The sequence below is a fragment of the Meleagris gallopavo genome, chromosome 6 (assembly GCF_000146605.3).
Source record: "Meleagris gallopavo isolate NT-WF06-2002-E0010 breed Aviagen turkey brand Nicholas breeding stock chromosome 6, Turkey_5.1, whole genome shotgun sequence".
Lineage (NCBI taxonomy): Eukaryota > Metazoa > Chordata > Aves > Galliformes > Phasianidae > Meleagris > Meleagris gallopavo.
The window spans coordinates 50,436,266-50,453,225 of record NC_015016.2 but is presented as its reverse complement, the minus strand read 5'-3'; the positions used below and the strand labels follow the sequence as shown (position 1 = coordinate 50,453,225).

General features: G+C 39.8%; 1 protein-coding gene and 1 long non-coding RNA gene across 5 annotated transcripts in view; one reads left to right on the top strand and one right to left on the bottom strand.

The window, feature by feature from the left end:
* Window positions 1-16,086, bottom strand: part of LOC104911592 — a 21,373-nt gene extending 5,287 nt beyond the window's left edge. Inside the window, exons 1-3 of one of the 3 annotated variants that reach the window (XR_794043.3) lie at window positions 15,805-16,086; window positions 15,600-15,679; window positions 4,445-4,534 (exon numbers count right to left, since the gene is read on the bottom strand). This is a non-coding gene — a long non-coding RNA (uncharacterized LOC104911592). Of the gene's footprint in view, window positions 1-4,444; window positions 4,535-13,484; window positions 13,572-15,599; window positions 15,680-15,804 lie in introns of those variants that run through there. The other 2 variants (XR_002116335.2, XR_002116334.2) reach the window with 2 other exon arrangements.
* The window catches only part of EGFR (epidermal growth factor receptor), a 153,002-nt gene that overhangs the window by 52,270 nt on the left and 83,772 nt on the right, over window positions 1-16,960 (top strand). The gene's annotated exons all lie outside the window — the stretch shown is intronic.

Below are 16,960 nucleotides of genomic sequence, written 5' to 3'. Positions count from 1 at the left end.
GGGAGGGAGGGAGGGAGGGAGGGAGGAAGGCAGGAAGGAAGGCAGGAAGGAAGGCAGGAAGGAAGGAAGGAAGGAAGGAAGGAAGGAAAAGTGAACCAAAAATATTGGGTTTAGTCTCCATGCTTGTAGATAATGTTTTGAAATAGGACATAAATTCTTCCTAGGGCTTAAAATATAAATAATACAGCTGTCTCCATATTTATTATCTACGTTTATTTTTATAAAACTTCTTTCTTCAAGCCTGTTTATGATTTCCGAATAGATCTGGGTGTAGTAAGTAGTCTTAATTCAAAGATGTGTGGTGGTTGGATTTTTTTCCAAATAAGCTTAACATGTGTTAATAATACATGTACATGTATTTTCAAGATGTTTCTTAATCCATGTAATAGCTGCAGGTTTCCTTTTAATAGGTTTGAAATTTCCCCATTTGATATTAGGTTAGTTTAATTATAGTTGGATTAGGCACAGGAGAGTGCACTGTAGAGTAGCCTGGGAGGCAAGATTTTTGTTGTTCTTAGTGGTGGTATTGAGCAGAAGGGTGAACCAAGCCTGGTCACAGCCTCCAAAAGTGGTTATTTCAACTTTATAGGCTGTGAAAGTTCTTGTGTGGACTCATTTTTGCATTGTATTGCTTTACTTCTGATTTCTCCCAGATTACTTATGTCTTGATGTTTATCGCCTCTGAAAGTGCTGGTTCACTGTTATGCTTAGAAAAAGGTAAGCACAACAGAGTCTGAGATGTCTGGGTCAGGAGTGTTGTTTCTGAGGCAGTCCAGCCTGGTTTGAGGCTTTCATTTTTGTTTTTTCTTTATTCCTTTTATTTTTTTTGCAAGGTCCAGTACTGCATAGATGAGAGCAGGGCTTGGCATGTATTCACATGTATTCAAGGATAATGTGCCAAACTGTATTTTCCTTTCCCAAATTAAGCATGCTGGTAGTGTGTCTGTGAGAGGTAATGGCTCCTGGTTCCTAGCTCTCGCTGAGTTTGGAAGTCACTGAAAGCCAGTAGCTATGGTGTGCTGGTCAAGACTGACCTTCACATAGAAGCATGGTAGCTTGGTTTAGAGGATCCTGGATGTGATGGAGAACCCTGTTTTTAGGGTCATATTTAAGTTGTTTTACCATGCATGTGCTTGGACTTGTCCTCCTCTTTTCCCTGTGAACTTTTAAATAATTCCTATATTTACTCACTTGATGGTAGCATACTTTTTTTTCTGTCCAGATTTCTTGCTGCTAAAATGAAGGCGCAGATACCACACGCATCTCTTTCAACCCACTCAAGTAAGTTATTCACTGAGCAGGAGCCACAGGTTGATAGCAGGCTGGCTCACTTAGCTATTTCTAAATTCATGTCCTAAGTCTCTCCAAGTCTTCTGTGCTCATGCTTTTCAGCGTTTTTAAACTTGTGGTTGTCAAAAAGACTTTTTGTAATAGAGGTGCAAGTTTTAGTAGCACTTTCCAGGCCACTGAAGCTTTATCCAGCAGTGGGTGTGGGATGTGGTGCGTAAGTCCTTGCCCATCATGGAGTAACAGCTCAGCAACCAGTGCAACTGATCCTGGGATTCCTGGGTTCTCGGAGATAAACTGGAGTTGATATCTTAATAGCATTTATCAGTCCTTACTTTGCATCTGAGCTATGCCCCATCACTGCTTCTATTCCTCTTAAACATTTGGCAACTAGAAGCTGCTCAGACAATGCTAGAACTCTGTAGTTTTACAGGATACATGCTCAGATTTATGTTGGTGCATTGCTTGTGATGTTTGGACCAGTTCTGAGTGCTGTGACTGGGTGCTAGAGCATGTTTTGAGCTCTGCACGTTGCCAGTTACATGGCATATCTACAGTTTTTCAGGGGTTTTCTTGTCCTTTTGCCTTCTGATTTACTGCTGCAGTGGTGTTGGTGAGTGTCATACTTGTGCAGCTGGCTTCCTTTTATTCAAATCATATCCATAAATTAAAAATGGTAGTAAGCCAAAGTAGTGAAATCATGTGAATTCTCCCAGCATGGAAGCTCAGTGAGCACTTTCAGGTTAACAAAACATTGTTTGGTTGCTATTTTTCTAAGGATTTGTCCATCCGTTCCCATGTTCTGTCCCCAAACCCTCTGAAGTTTAGTCCAAGCAGAAGTGACTTTCTTTAAAGATATCTCTTTTGTTTTGTTTTGTTTTGTTTTGTTTTGTTTTGTTTTGCCATCCTCTTCTGTAGCCATCCACAGATAAACACAGGAATCAAATTCTGCTCGATTTACAAGTATGTCAACCTCATTGATTTCACTAGGTCTGCAGTAGACATAAGTCAGCGGAATATTTGGTCCTTGTTTTTCTAGGTTGTTGGTAGAAGGTGAATTTGTATAAGCTCACCAAAACAGAGACTGCTCGTACATGGGAAAAATAACAATTTGTACAGCGATCCCTAAAACAGTTTTCTTAGAGCTGCAGCAATAACAAATACACTAGACTCAGTTACCAGCACTTAAGAGTATAACCTCATCCATGCCTCTTCACACAGATGCAAGTGGAAGATATATTTAGAATAAAGTACGCTTGTAGTAACAAACGCTGTTTCCCCTACTATTACTACATACAAACAAAGCTCTGCAGTTACAGAAAGACTTGAGGCAATTTGTGCAATTCATTCCCACTGGGTTTGGTAACTGGTGAGGAGCACAGTGGGAGCAGCTTGGAAGAAAATCTTTGAAGACAGCTACAGGGTGCTCACTGGTTCCCTCTGCAGTGGAAGCCCTACTGCAGACTGTCTTCGGTGAAACCATGCTACCACTTGTGACCGAGAGAGAAATAGCATGTTAAAAAAATAAAATAAAATAAAATAAAATTAAAAAAAATAACAATAACAGGTTTTCCTTACTTTTCATTCCCCTTGGTTTGTCAAAGTTTATAGACCATTCTGCTGTAGTCATAAGAAGAGGCTGTGGAAAATTCACAGTACTTAGAATGTTTCCTCTGCTTTTCTTCAAAAATGATACTTAGATGCTCTTTATAAGCTTGAAAGCTGCTGAATATTCTTCGGGAGCCCATAACAGTGATTAGGACTCTGCACCAGGCTTTTTTCTCCCCTGAGATATTTTTCCAGTCAAGTCCAACACAACTGTCTTGAGTGCCAATGGATGCTTTCCTGTTACAGTCTGCAGATATTTGCCACTTTAACAAGTGGGGCAATTTATTAGAATATTTGTACAACACAGTAATATTCCTGCGGGCTCAGGTAAAACAGGGACATGTTGGACTTCTTCCAAATCCATCTTCCCAAAACATTAGTTGTTTTCCATTTTACCTCCTCTGAGCAGCCATGCACAGATGATCAAAACTCATACAGATTACATCTCCTACCCAGATAGGTACATCATATACCAAATTGACCATGTGCTGGTAAGCCCAAAAGTCTATATTTATTCTGATTTTCATCAAGACTAGCATGTAGTGCTGCATGTGGTATCTCTGTGTGTAAGGAGTTCACTGCGCAAGAGATTAGGTCATGGAAGTACCCTCATGTACTGGTCTTCTGCCCTGAAATTTCAAAGTGCACTTTAACACTGGAGCCTACCCCCCACTAGCACTAGGTTCAGCCTAAATCAACAGCATTGGGTTAAACTCCATGCAAATGAACTGACTGTCAAATTAAGTTCTTGCCGTTCAATCTCATTAAATTAGGTGCTTGTGGCTTTCAAATACCTATGTTCTCACTGTGCCACTGCACAGCCTCTCTTCTAAACCCTGTAAGCACATTACATGCTAATCCCAATTAAATTCAAAATATCCCTGGGTGTTTACCACTGTTGCCCTCTCTTTTTCATTCTTATTTGCACTGTGGCTGAATAACTCTACATCCACATTGGATTATTCATGAATAGCATACTGAGTTTACAGATCTCATTTCACAAAAGGGATCTTCTTTTGTGTGATTGGTGTAATCTGATGCAGGAAATTAATCTGTGTTTCAAGCCATTAATCTTGCCATGAACTAAATAGCAGGAGTTGTTTGGTTGAGTTTTTTTGGTTTTATTTTTTTTTCCATCGATATATGGATGCCTTGTGAGCTGCATGGCTTGTAGAATAAAAACATGGTAAAGAAAATCTATGACCAATTGATTTTTGAAATTATTTCAGCTTCTATTTGTGTACATTTATGTATTTACATATGCTGACGCCTAGGAAAGGAAACATCAAGATTGATCTAAAACAGCACAAAATTCTTTGGCTCCAATAGCATCGATGTTGACGTTATAATGTGGGGGAAGAATATTGAAGCAGAGGGGAAAAACACTTTTTTAAGCTTCTAGACCACAAGTTCAGCCCTGTGCCCACTTTACCACTAGTGGTTGGCCCTCCATGTAATAAATGGGCAACATCACTCCAGCCTTTGGTGGCTGCCGTTGGGAATGTGGTTAGTAGCTGCCAGGCAGGAGATGCTCCTTCCCACAAGCAGGTCCTCCTAGCCCTGGGCATGTCTTCCTGCAGCCTTACGGTAGTTCGGAAATATGTGGAAACTGCTGCAAAATCTCTTCCTTGTAGTTCTTCTGGAGATAAAAATGAATTTCAGTTTCTGCAGCCATAGGTGCTACATAAAGCTTTTTTTTTCTTTGTCCTTCTTCTAAACCTTTATTTAACTGATGAAGAAATACTTTCACAGAATCACAGAAAGGTTAATGTTGGTAATGTTGTCCAACTCCTGTTCAGACATGGCCAACTAGAGCAGAGTTCTTAGGACCAAGTCAAAGTAGCTTTTGAGTATCTCCAAGGATGTTTTGAAGTCTGTTTTTATCATCTTTTTACTTTATGCAATTGAGAGAAGTTGTAAATACCACAAATTAAATACTGAGGGTATTTTCATGAGACCACTCACACAAATAGGTCTCCAAGTTATCTGACTGAGTGGCATACACTGGACAAGGAGAATAAGTACATACACAGATTAGAAGGAGAGGCTTTGAGGAATAGCAAGAGCTGTTGCTGTGGCTAGTAATATTAAAACCTGTAAGCTTTGATTTTCATTTACAGGTAGGAAAAAACATTTCTCTTAAACAGGATGGAAATTGAAACTCCAAGAACCTTGCAAATTTTGATGTATTTTGGGATTTGAAGGGGATTTTAGAGGAGAAGGACAGCTTTGTTTGCTTTTTTTTTTAACTTCTAAAACCAATGAGAAGTGGGGTCTTACATGGAGAAAAACCTGCAAAAAAAGATTTGTTTTCTGCCCTGGGCGCCTTCACAAACTATAAGATATTGAGCAAGTTTCCAAGGTTAAGGTATATTGATGATGTGCTCTGATATAAAACCAAAAGCTCTTATCAGTGGTTTCTGTAGATTCTGTAGGCTATTTTAAGTGCTTTGTCTAGATTTTTCTGTTTTCCCTGTTTCATTATCTGTTAGATAAGTCCCGTTCTTAACTGTTTCTTTCTGATTTTCACTTTAAATGCACTTTTAATTGAATAGAAGTTGTTTTCTCTTTTCCCTTTTGCCAACCATGGCTATGTTTCCCCTAAATGACTAGAGGAAACCTTTGCTTCGTATGCAAGCTGACCCTGAATAACCCTGCAGCAGCTGTTCACATGAAAAGGCTGGGACTGTCTCAGCAAAAGCTGAAAGGCACACACAAGAAAAAAGTTTTTTTTGTTTTTGTTTGTTTTGTTTGTTGTTGCTGTTGCTGTTTTCCTGATTAACAAAAGCTCAATGGTGAACAGAAAAATTTCCCATTTGGTTTAATTATGGAGAACTCATGAATTGCAAAAGTTGGAGGAGGAAGAGTTTTTTAAATGAATCTCAACTGCGATTTTTGAGAAAAGGGTGTTTAGGTAACCTAACCTGGCAGGAAGAGAGGACTCTCTCCAGTGAGGCATGCAGAAGGCATATCGATGTGCATTACTATTTAGTTTTAGCCAAAATTAGTCAGAGGCAACCAAGAGAGAGCATTTCAGTTGGAATACAGAAACTTAGTTAAATAAATTTAGTACTTTATATAACATGATTGTAAGTATAGTATATGAAAAGTCGACATAGCAGGGCAGAAAATACGTTAAAAGAAATGCCACTGTATTTTACTGCATTCATCAATCTAGGAAACTGTTTCTAAGTATGTTTTCCTTATCCACAAAACTCTCAGGGAGTACGTGTCCTTGTTCATAACCTGGTACTGTAATTTCCTAGCTCTAGCTGTTGCCTATACATCTCTCCGTACAACTGTTCTGGAAATCAAGTCATTTGTCATTTGATCAGAATACTTGCTTTGTTTAGAAAAATAAAAATGTTTTTCTTTCTGGAGTTTAAGAATAGCAGACACATAACCTGTACTAGATCTCTCTTCATTTGCACAAGTGTACAGAGATGAGCAAAACCAACAAACCAAGCCCAGCCAGATCTAAGAAATTAAATATATATTTTTCTCCTGCAGTTTCTTTGGTGTAGCTGCTGCATATAGTACTGCTGGATGAAGGATTTGAATTTCCAAATATCCTGTGACCTATTTACAGAATCGGAGAAGCTTATGGTTTCAGTTTGTTATAGAAAGGGATTTTAGTACCCAGAAGAACGTGGTGACTAATACAATGGAATTTATATAGTAACAGTTGCATATTTTTGCAACACTTTACTCATCTGTTTACCGCTGCCTCTGCAAAAGTGTGTAGTTGTCCTCTCTTAATTGAGAGGGCCTTTTGGCAGCACTTAGTGTTTATTTCAACATCATCTGCTTTATGATATAGACTCATTTATGTGCTGATATGCCTTTTTAGAAATGCACCCTGTAGCTTCTCATATTAAATGTGAGATTTCTATGGAGAAAGCTCATCTTTGTGACTGAGTTAGTTTTGTAAAAAGAGCTGCAGTTCAAATACTTCCTCTTAAAAAGTGCTGTTTGCCCTTGAAAGTTTCATGATTGTTGTGGTATCCATGACAGGTCCCGTAAAGAAGATGGAGAATAGCTCTGTGATATGACAGTAAGATTAATCAAGGGCAATCTGCTCAGTTTTCAGAAGGGTTGACTATATATTGCATATCTGGCAGAGAGTGTCATAAGTTTTGCAGGTCTGCTTTGATATGCAAGATGCCACCCAATGCCTTTTCTGCTGAGAAAACATTAGGTCCAAACTTTCTTCTCTTTTGCTTTACTTCATTGCTAACAGCAGTTTCAAATGTTGAAAGAAGAAAGTGCTTAGGGAGAAGTTCATTACAACAAAGCCATAAAATCTTTTGTCCCGTGTGTCACTTGTTCACACTTTCCACCTGCTGTGGGATCATTCTGATAGAAATACTTCGAATGTTATTTTGGGCATTTTTGTTGGGTTTTTTATATCAAACAAATAAATGAAAGTCTTCTGCAGTGTATCAGAATTGCCTCACCTTTGACTTCAGTGTTGAAGGGAAGAAAGCAGGCAATTGTTTGAGGATGATGTGTATTTTCCTTGCATGCACTGTTTGATATTATTAATGTATCTGGTATGAAGAAATGCTAGCTTAGATGGCAACATTTCTCTATTCTGAGCTGGTTGGGGTTTGTGACACCTCTCTCAGGCCAGCACCTGCTCTTGTTTTGCAGCCTTCCAGCTCAATCATCCCAGCTCACCTTTCCTCCTTCTCTTCCTTCAGAGATGATGTAAGTAAGACAGAAGAGCCGTTCTCCTTGCCCTAAAATTTCTCAGCCTATTAATTCACAGGGAACTCCTTCCAAATCCTTACAAGGGTTATTGGCAAGGCTGGTGCAAATCAGCACTGTACTACGGTTTCTCAGGGACACTCTGACAACCTGTGCCAGCCAGAGTTCTGGCTGTGGGAAGCCAACAGGATCTCTTGCACCTAATTTCACCTGGCTATCATGTCTGAAACAGGTATTAATTCATGTCAGGAATGGAGGATCTAGGAATGGAACTGTTCCATAGCGTTTGAGACTCATGGTGTGTTCTTAATGAGAGTGAGCCCACAGGCCCTGCTGCTGCTGCAGTTTGCCAAGGTAGCAGCAGCAAGCAGACAAAAACAACTCTGCCACCACAACACTGGCTTTTGTAATCCTTGACAGATCAAGCTCGGGTTCCCTTGAACTTTGGTGTCCCAACAGCCCTTGAGCTTGCTGTCCCTGCCATAGGCTGATCCATGCAGTGGCACTTGAGGTTCAGCATCAGCTTGCTCTATGCTTTACTGTGAGGCAGGCTCGGGGCCTAGCTGCCATAGACCACCACAGCGAAGCCTTCCAGAGGATTGTGAGTGAGAGCCTGTGGCTGCTGCCTTTCCCACAGGAAATGGGAACAGAGGATGCAAACCACCTTTGAGGAATGTGTTTAACAGATCACATGAGTCTGCACTGCTGACAGCTGCAGTTTTGGCTCTGGAATCAATATGCTTTTTGAAGTTTGAAGATGCATGACAAATTGCTTGTGAATGAGATAGATAAAGTGATACATTTTCAGGCAAGTGCTAGGTTTAAGAAGAAAAATAGTGGTGAATAAAATTCTCCTGTGCTGCTTGGTAGCCTTTTCCTGTTCCAGCAAATTACAACCTGTCTGACATTACGAAAGCAAAACTCTCAGCAATTCCTTGCTACTGTATTAACAGGGCCAAAGTTTAGGGTTGCTTGGAGCTGAAGTTGGCAGAAGGCTCCACCAGAGTCCACTTTGGCTTCCTTCTGCAATAAACCTTCTACCTCTTCACCCAGAAGTTAACAGTGTGATCACAGGAGCTGAGAGAGGAGTTGCAGGGGTACTGTCTATTGTTGCCTTCCTAAATGATGTAAAACAGACAGCTTTACATAAGGCAAAGTGTGAGCAGCTGAATGTTGCTGCTATAAGTGATGTTTTCAAATGATAGGCAGACATTGAAAGCAGATTGGGAGATCTAGGTTACTTGTAGATTCTGCACTTTTCACAAGCGAAATTGAATAAAACACTGCTCTGAAATGTTCTTTTAATTATTACAGCTTAGAGGATCTGTAGCCCATTTTTCTGGATTTTCTTTTGAATGAGCTCATCTTTGACCACAAAGTAATTCTGCTTCTTCAGAGTCTTCTGTTGCCATTTACATTCATGGTTTTCGTGGCATTATTTACTTGCAGGCTGTTCAGAGAAAACCTCTCTGACTGTGAGTCATAGTGTAGCACGTTTCCACTTTACTCCAACCTTAAAGCTGACTGCAAGTAGCAGCAGAACAGCTGAAGGAAGACCTTGTAACATCTCCCATGTTTGCAAAGCTTCTTCCTCCCCCACTGTATGTATAAGGACTAACAATGGGGAAAATTCACAGTGACACCAAATAAAGTCATATAATCCACTTGTAGTTTCCATGCCACCCAACATAAACAGAGTGAAGCTGGAGATTTGCTATTGCTTAAGCACTACCACACTGCATGGTATGGAAAGCCCACAAGGTGCAGGGATTTTTGGGGGGGCAGATTCAAAGTTAATGAAGCTCCAAGTATCTCGTGGTGCCACAGGAAGAGGTCCAGGAGACTGAGGAAAATAAAACTCATCATTCAATCAGAATGTCAGGATACTTCAGTCATTTGGATGTAGGTTTTGAACACCAGCTTTAGTTTAAATGCGGGCTGCAAAACCTGGGTTTAAATTTGGCTTTGCTGAATTGAGTTTCTCAGTTGGATAGGACTTCTAGATTATAATTTAAGACAGATCTTGAAATCTTTATATATACTTGCATGAGGTCTTTCCCAGGAAGAGTAGAAGCTGAATGAGGAACTTTTTTCTTAAAGTTTTACACTGGTATAAGCTACCAGAACATACTTTTTATAGTGGTAGTAGGCAACACCAGGGATGAATAAATCAAGCATGGACCTGTATTTTAAAACGATAACCTTTAGTTCTGAAGCACAAACCATTGGTGCCTTAGAATTTACTGTACTACAGTGCAAGAGCTTTACATTGGAAAAACATTTTGTTTAAAATCTAAGCTTTGCATGAGGACAGGTTTTTACTCTTACATTGATTGAAAGAATTTTCTATCTGGATGGCAGCCAGAGCATGTGCAAGTGACTACTGCCTGTGTGTTTAACAGTGAATGTATATAGCATACTATCTGTATCACTAGAAATTCATCTGTTAACTGAGGGGGTATTTTAAATTTCCATTCTGATCTCTGGCATCTCTAAATGCTCAGCAGCCCACCTACCTTAATGCATTAGGAAAAAAAAACCCAGTGAGGCAGAATTTTTTCCTTTCTGGATTTTGAACATTATTGCCACTTCTGATAAGCAAAAGCAGCAGGAAAATGCCTCCAAAGCTTCATATACAAAGGATTTAAGTGATAGCTGTTTCCACCCAAAACTGCTTGTAGGGGCCATTTAGTTTGATTACATCTTTACTCTGTGCTTACCAAACTCAGTGTCTTTTTTCCAGATACTTTTAGATAATATGATCATACAAATGATGGTTGATCTGTGCATGGCTAGCATCTGATGTAGTGCCTCCTGATACAAATCATAGAACCAATTAAAAAAAACAGAACAAAAATATAAAATTATATCTCTGCTTGGCTTTTTTCCCAGAGCTGGTAGATTTCTTTGTTTGAATGTTTTCACGAGTCAAAATTTAGAACTATGAAAAATTAATAGTACTGTCTCCACAACTAGGCTATCCAAGAAGTAATGATAGATAAAGCAGACAGTGTAAACTCTAATGGGAGAGAAAGTGAGACCATAAATATCATTTGACAAAACCTTCCCTGCTAAGAGCATCCTCATTCTCTTCTTGCCCTTGCCTTGTGCTAATATGTGCCACCCCCTCAGTTAAACCCGCCATGTTGTGTAACACTGGAGAATTTAAAAATAGACTGACAATTAAAAACTTTTTTTTTTTAAGCCAGACCTGTTAATCCAGTTCACAGAGCGTGGTTTCTCAAACAGTTGTGCTGGGGCAACAGAGTGGCAGGCGCACAGCTTTATAAGAGCAGGCAGGGACTGGTGAGCAGCAGAATAGCAGGGTCACTTTCCAGCAGTGAGTTCACCTAGGAAAGCTACAGCTTGATCATACATCCTCATTTTCAGGCTGTGCACCTTTTCCCATTATGGACCTTGGCTCTCTATACAAAGAACTCTCACCATCACATCTGGGGCTCCTCAGACCATTTGTTCCTTCCAAGGCTTGGACATAGGCTGATCCTGAAGGTGATTTCTCTTGAAATCCTCCTCAGGCCACTCTACCTAGAGAGCACCTCAGAAAAGCTGCTTACAGGAATCACTAGTTTGTTTGTTTGTTTGTTTGTTTGAAGTTAGCAAGCAGATTAGCAGCCACTCATCCAATTCCTGTGGCATGATATCATTGTGTTGCAACAGGTTTGTACTGGAGTCTAAAGGCAGTGGGCACAACCAGACTTTGACAAAGCACAAATCCTTCCTCTGCACTTGTTCATCTGGAAGTGTGTGTACTGTGATGAGTGAAACCTCCTTTCTCCCCTCCCCTTTCCAAGCCCATCCTTCATAGCTTGAGTGCCCACAAAGTATGTTGAATTAGCACTGAATTTCTGGTATGCGAGCAGAAAGTTCTGAACTAAATACAACTGTACCATAGGTAGTGCCTGCTTCTGTTGCATGTGTTGACGGAGTGTGGGAAAACAGATGGAACAAGCTTTACCAAATGCAATTTGAAAAGCATGTAAGTATGTAAGAATGAGTGGCATAGGCAGTTATTAATGCCTTAAACGCCGTGTGTTTGTAGTTAAATAAGACAACTTTTTTTTAAGCAAATGCCAGCTTTTTTTTTTCATAATGCAACTAATTGTTATAACACTTAAAAGGTGTTTAACTTGCTCTAGCCACTTCATAATGGCATCTTTCCTGCTACAAAAACCTCAAGTAATGAAGCAGACTTGCCCACACAAGCTCTTTTTAATTTAACAGTCTGTAGTTTGTTTTTTTACTTCAAGATCTCATCAGACTTTCACATGGTTTGCAGCTTGTATGCTCTGTTGCAGTCACACGCTAACACCATGCTGATATTGATTTGCACAGTTCTCTAGCAATTTTTAAGTTTTTTAGCTGAGCCTGTTTAACAAGACAATATGAGATTTTGGACTCTCAGTTCCTCCCTGCCCATCCCCAACAAGTACGGCATTGCTGGAGCAAATCGAGGTTTTCAGGGCAGCTGCTTATTTCAGAGTTTTTTGAGAAGCAAAGAGTTACAGCTCTGCAGCTGAGTTGGTCATCTCCGTAATAAAATATTAATCACACTTCCCAGCTACGATCAGTGAGTGCTTTGCAAATATTAATGAATCTAATTTTGACTCAGCTCTTCTGTGCCTGAGTCTTTGAAGGTGGTTCACTTAGCCAGTGTCATGCAGGAGATGTATGATGGAGAGTAGGCTGGAACACAGAGATGATGTTTCTCAGTCCAGATCATTAACTACTACATTTTAGCTACTTTTCTCCTGGGGAAAGAGGTCTTTTTTAGCTGTTAGAATAGGAAAGTTCCACTGGCACAAGTTAAAAGAGGTGTTTGAGGAGATTAAAGTCTCGGGCATGGAAAAAAAAACACAATGCTTTGATTTGGACTAGGGATAAGTAGAGGTTTGGAGAGAAGAGTGGGGGATATAGGGTCCTTGAGGGGCTGGAGGTAGTGATGTTCTAGCAGGCTGAAAAAAATCCTGCATTTTATGTTGTGCAGCATCGTTTTGTTGCGGAATTGGAAATGCTATGTGGAGCTATGACATTCTTGTGCTTTAGACTTCAAGTGACCTGTTTATCCTGCTGGTTGACATGAAGTATCTTCAGTGGGAAAGCATTTAAAGGAGAAGAATAAATTAAGTCAATCTTAACACAGTGCCACCAGAATCTTTGCATAGGCCAGTATTTCAAAAACAGTGGAAGAATGTAAAAACTTAATGTCTGGTGGAGAATAGAGAGGCTAAGCAGCACTGAAGTAAATGCTGCAGTATCTTCTTCACCAGTATTTAAGGTCAGTGATTTTGACATTGAAGGAAATGGTGAGATATTTTTTACGTGGGCAGGCATCAAAAGAGAAGAAGCCTTATAAACTGCATTCACATTGTATTCTTTGTATTTCATCAGACACCCTTGTTGTTTACCCTCAATATTTTAACAAATGTGTTCAGTTTTACAGGGACTCTTAGTACTTGTATCTCTCACTGAAGCTTTCAGATGTATTATTCAGTGGTCATTTCTTAGCAATAACTGTGTCTGTGTTTTTCTAAATGCTGTTTCCTAGAAGAGGATGTACTGTGTGGCTTTTCTTAGCTGTTATTGTAATTTGATGCTGTAGACTGAACCGTTTCAGGTTTGAGCTCTCAGCAGTTTATGGGCATCACTGTGTTCACAGGAAGTCTCAGTACAGCCAGTAAAAGGAGTATGGTGAACTTCTGCAGACCTTCCCATTATGATTTCATATTCAGAAACTTATTTCAAATTTTGCACTTTGATCTTGCTTCTTTATTTTCCTTTCATTCATTCTGGTAATAATATCAGTCAGTGAAAACTGGAACTGGGATCCAACTTTATTTGCTGGAATTTCCCAGGTAAAAGCAATGATTACCCCTGTGAAAGAGGTTACCTTGACTCTGCTTCAGTAGAGTGAGCACAGGAAAAGGAAAACCTGCTGATCAAATAGCCTGAAACAAGAAATTGGAGTAACACTTGAGATTTGTTTTTTTTCATTCACTCATTTTTGGCTAAGTTCCTTAGCTACGCAGACTAATAGGAGTCAATGGGGGTACCTTCTTTTCATTTAAATGAGCATAGAAGTAAATGCATTCAACTAGAAAAAATTCTGTTAGTAATTCAAACATGTTTTAATACTTTTTCCCCTTTTGAAGTTACTTAACAGTGTCAGAATATTCTTCCTAGTGCACTTTAAATACATTTCATTCTAACTTAATATGGATGTGAAGGTCCACAAAGAAAAAAAAACACCTTACTGGTGGACTGCAACAAGTGTCACTTGCCTGTGGAGGCCTGATAGAAAGAACATGGTATGTCTCTGTCTTGTTATATTTTCATTGCACTGAAATGCTTCAAGAAAATATGACTCTTGCTGCAAACATAGCTCTTTCTGATATTATTTTCTTCCAAACTTTGTCTTTGTGGTGATGCCTTAAATTCAAAATAGTTAGATCTGCTGTGCAACCTTGATGGGAATATTCCTTCCAAACTTGAATAAATGGACAACCACCAAGCAACGGTTCCTGATAATCATTTAATATGTGACAACAGGCACCACCCCTTGCACTGCACTCAGACTTGGTAAATGATTTCATCTTTATGGAGGATTTCCAACAAGTCCTTCTTCAGAGAAGAAAGTTAAATGTGATGCTTGGGAACAACACAGGCAGAAGTCAAGGTTAGTACTTAAGCAGATTTAATTTAAATGCAACTTCTCAGCCAAGATCAATACAGCTAACTGCTAGTGTGCTTACATTCTGGTCCTATCATTTTTAGATTGGTCCTTTTCTTGGTTGAACTGTAGTCTCATCTGCCTGCCCGCAGAGCAGCCCAGATGAAGGCCATAGCCCTGAAAGCACAGGTCTTTCCTTGCTGCAGCCCATAGTTTGGGCTGAGCCACCATTAGATGCACATAGAAGTTGACAGGGCAAACTTGTTTCTTAGAGGACTTTATCAGACAGCTAGTAGGAGATAAATCTGGTGCAAGCTAGAGAGCAAAGATGGGAACGTTGGATTGGATTGGTGTTATACATCTCCCTGGCAGTGGGTGTCACTCCGTCCTGGAGTTCTTGTTACTGTGCTCTGCAAGCACAGTATCATTACTGTGGTATCATGAGAACAAAAGGCTGCTCTGCACCATGTAATGGCCAAGCATTAGATGCTAATCTGTGCCCTGCAATGCCCACCAGAGCTTCTGGCTCTGGCTCCTTCCTCTTTTCTTCCTACACCGCAGGTCTGTGGCCTGTCAGCCTTGGCAGATACTGCACGAAGTCTTTCAGACCTCATGCTTGAATCAAAACTACAGAATGCAATACCAGCTACCTTGGCTTCCTTTTTTTATTTTTATTTATTTATTTATTTATTTATTCCAGAAAGGAATATTTTTGAGGTCAGTCAGAAGGGCTCAGAAACATGTCAGTCACTTCTGACATCCTCACATCTGTTTACTTGGTCATTTCAGGGGTTTCTGGAATTGCTTTATCTTTGTTTTGGTCTGAAAGATATCTGTCTTTTTATATGTGAACTCTATTTATTTAATAATAGCCTTCCTGGGAACTAAACTTTAAGACACTAACCTGAATTAACTAACTGTTCCTAGGAAAATGTTGAAACCAGAGGAAGCAAATTTTGACTCTTTCTTAAGTCAAGTTAGAGTAAAGTAACATCACTATTTCCAGTCCTGATGGAAATTAGCTTTGGATGAGCTAATGACTGGTGAATGTCATTACTGGTGCTGGAGGTTTACTAAAATAAAAGTGCAAAAATTGCTGTTACTCAGCCTTTTCCTTTTTCCTCTCTAGGTGTTCACCCAATGGCAGAAGTTTTAGGAGAAAAAAATTTGGGAAATACATGAAAGGAGTAGTGAGAAATCATGATTATTCGCACCAGAAATCTGTTCAAGCATAATTTTCATCTCATCTGCCACAGGCTCACTTGTGCATTTCAGAAATATGTTCTTTCTACCCTACCCGCCTTACCTTCCTGATCCCTTCATGCAGTCTTCAAGACCTGGGGCTTCTTTTCCGTCTTCCATGTTTCTGGTTCTTTAACCTACTACCTGCTCAAGTGAGAAACAACATATTAGCACCAATACAATTAAACAGAAACTTTTGGGGTGTTTGGGGTTTGTTTTTTCTTTTTCCTTCTAGTCTGCTCTTTAGACAGCAACTGTTAATACTCAACCTCTTTCATCTGCTGTTTGTAACACGAATGTCTGTATTACACGTGGATTTTCTATTCAGTTCAAGGTGCATGGAGATTGGAGGTCATTGCAACCCTGTTTTACAGGCTGTCTCCTTAGCTCCAGTAGCAGACCAGTGCTTTCCAGTTTGCTGTTCCTGTTCAGTGGTTGGGACCAGTCAGGCTGGTGGCCAGTTTGTGCTGCACAAAACAGAGAAGGTGTTGTGTTGTAAGGAGTCCTGAGCAAGTCTAGCACACTGTTCCTCTGCCAAAGAGAAGGTTGCTGTCTGTAATTCCCCATTCAGTGCTGCAAAAGAATGGCTTTCAAATGGTTTACTGGAAAAGAATTGAGAAAAGTGTGCACCAGTAGAGAAAGTACAGAGCAATAAGGAGCTGGGGAAGAACAAAAAACTTGCATAATTGGAGTGTCTTAGACAGGAGCTTGAAGAAATCTAAGAGTAAAGAAGTAAGTGAAAAATACAGGCATGGTGTGATTGCAGCAGCAGAAATTGTTGGGTAGAAAGTTCATTTTCAATAGAAAAGCTGGTGAGCAGCTTTAGGGATGCGGATGTGAGAGGCATTTTGGTGATGTGCTTCATTTTCTAACAACTTCTATGCATTTATGGAGCCAAGCAACCAGAGGGAGGGAGCTTACAGAAGATAGGGAACGCTCAGTTGACTAGGAGGAGGCGGAAGGGAAAACAGATTTTTAGTGATTTGGGAGAGGAAGGTCATCTGGGACTCTGAATCTAAGATGCATTATATTCCAAACTGGGTGTTGAGAGTCACCTACTGTTCACTATTTTCAACGTGAAACAGGGAATATAAAAACACATGGAATATACAAAAAAAACCAGATATCCAGAACATATGGTTTGAGCCTGAGGAACTGTAATCATCAGCTTAATGGCTCTAACAGCTTTAGCACACCAGCAATATTATATATGCAAGCATAAGGGTTAAAAGCAGCAAATAACCCTTGCTGAGATTACTTAAGTAAGCAATAACCATATTGAAGTTCTGAAAGAATGAAAGAACTTTGTGCAGAGAGGCAGTAGGCAGAGGAGACTTTTAAGGATTACATGAGAAGAGAGTCCTCATGGTTTCGGTGGTGTATGCAGTTTGTTTTTAAGGTGAAAAAATAAAATCAAATTTTAAA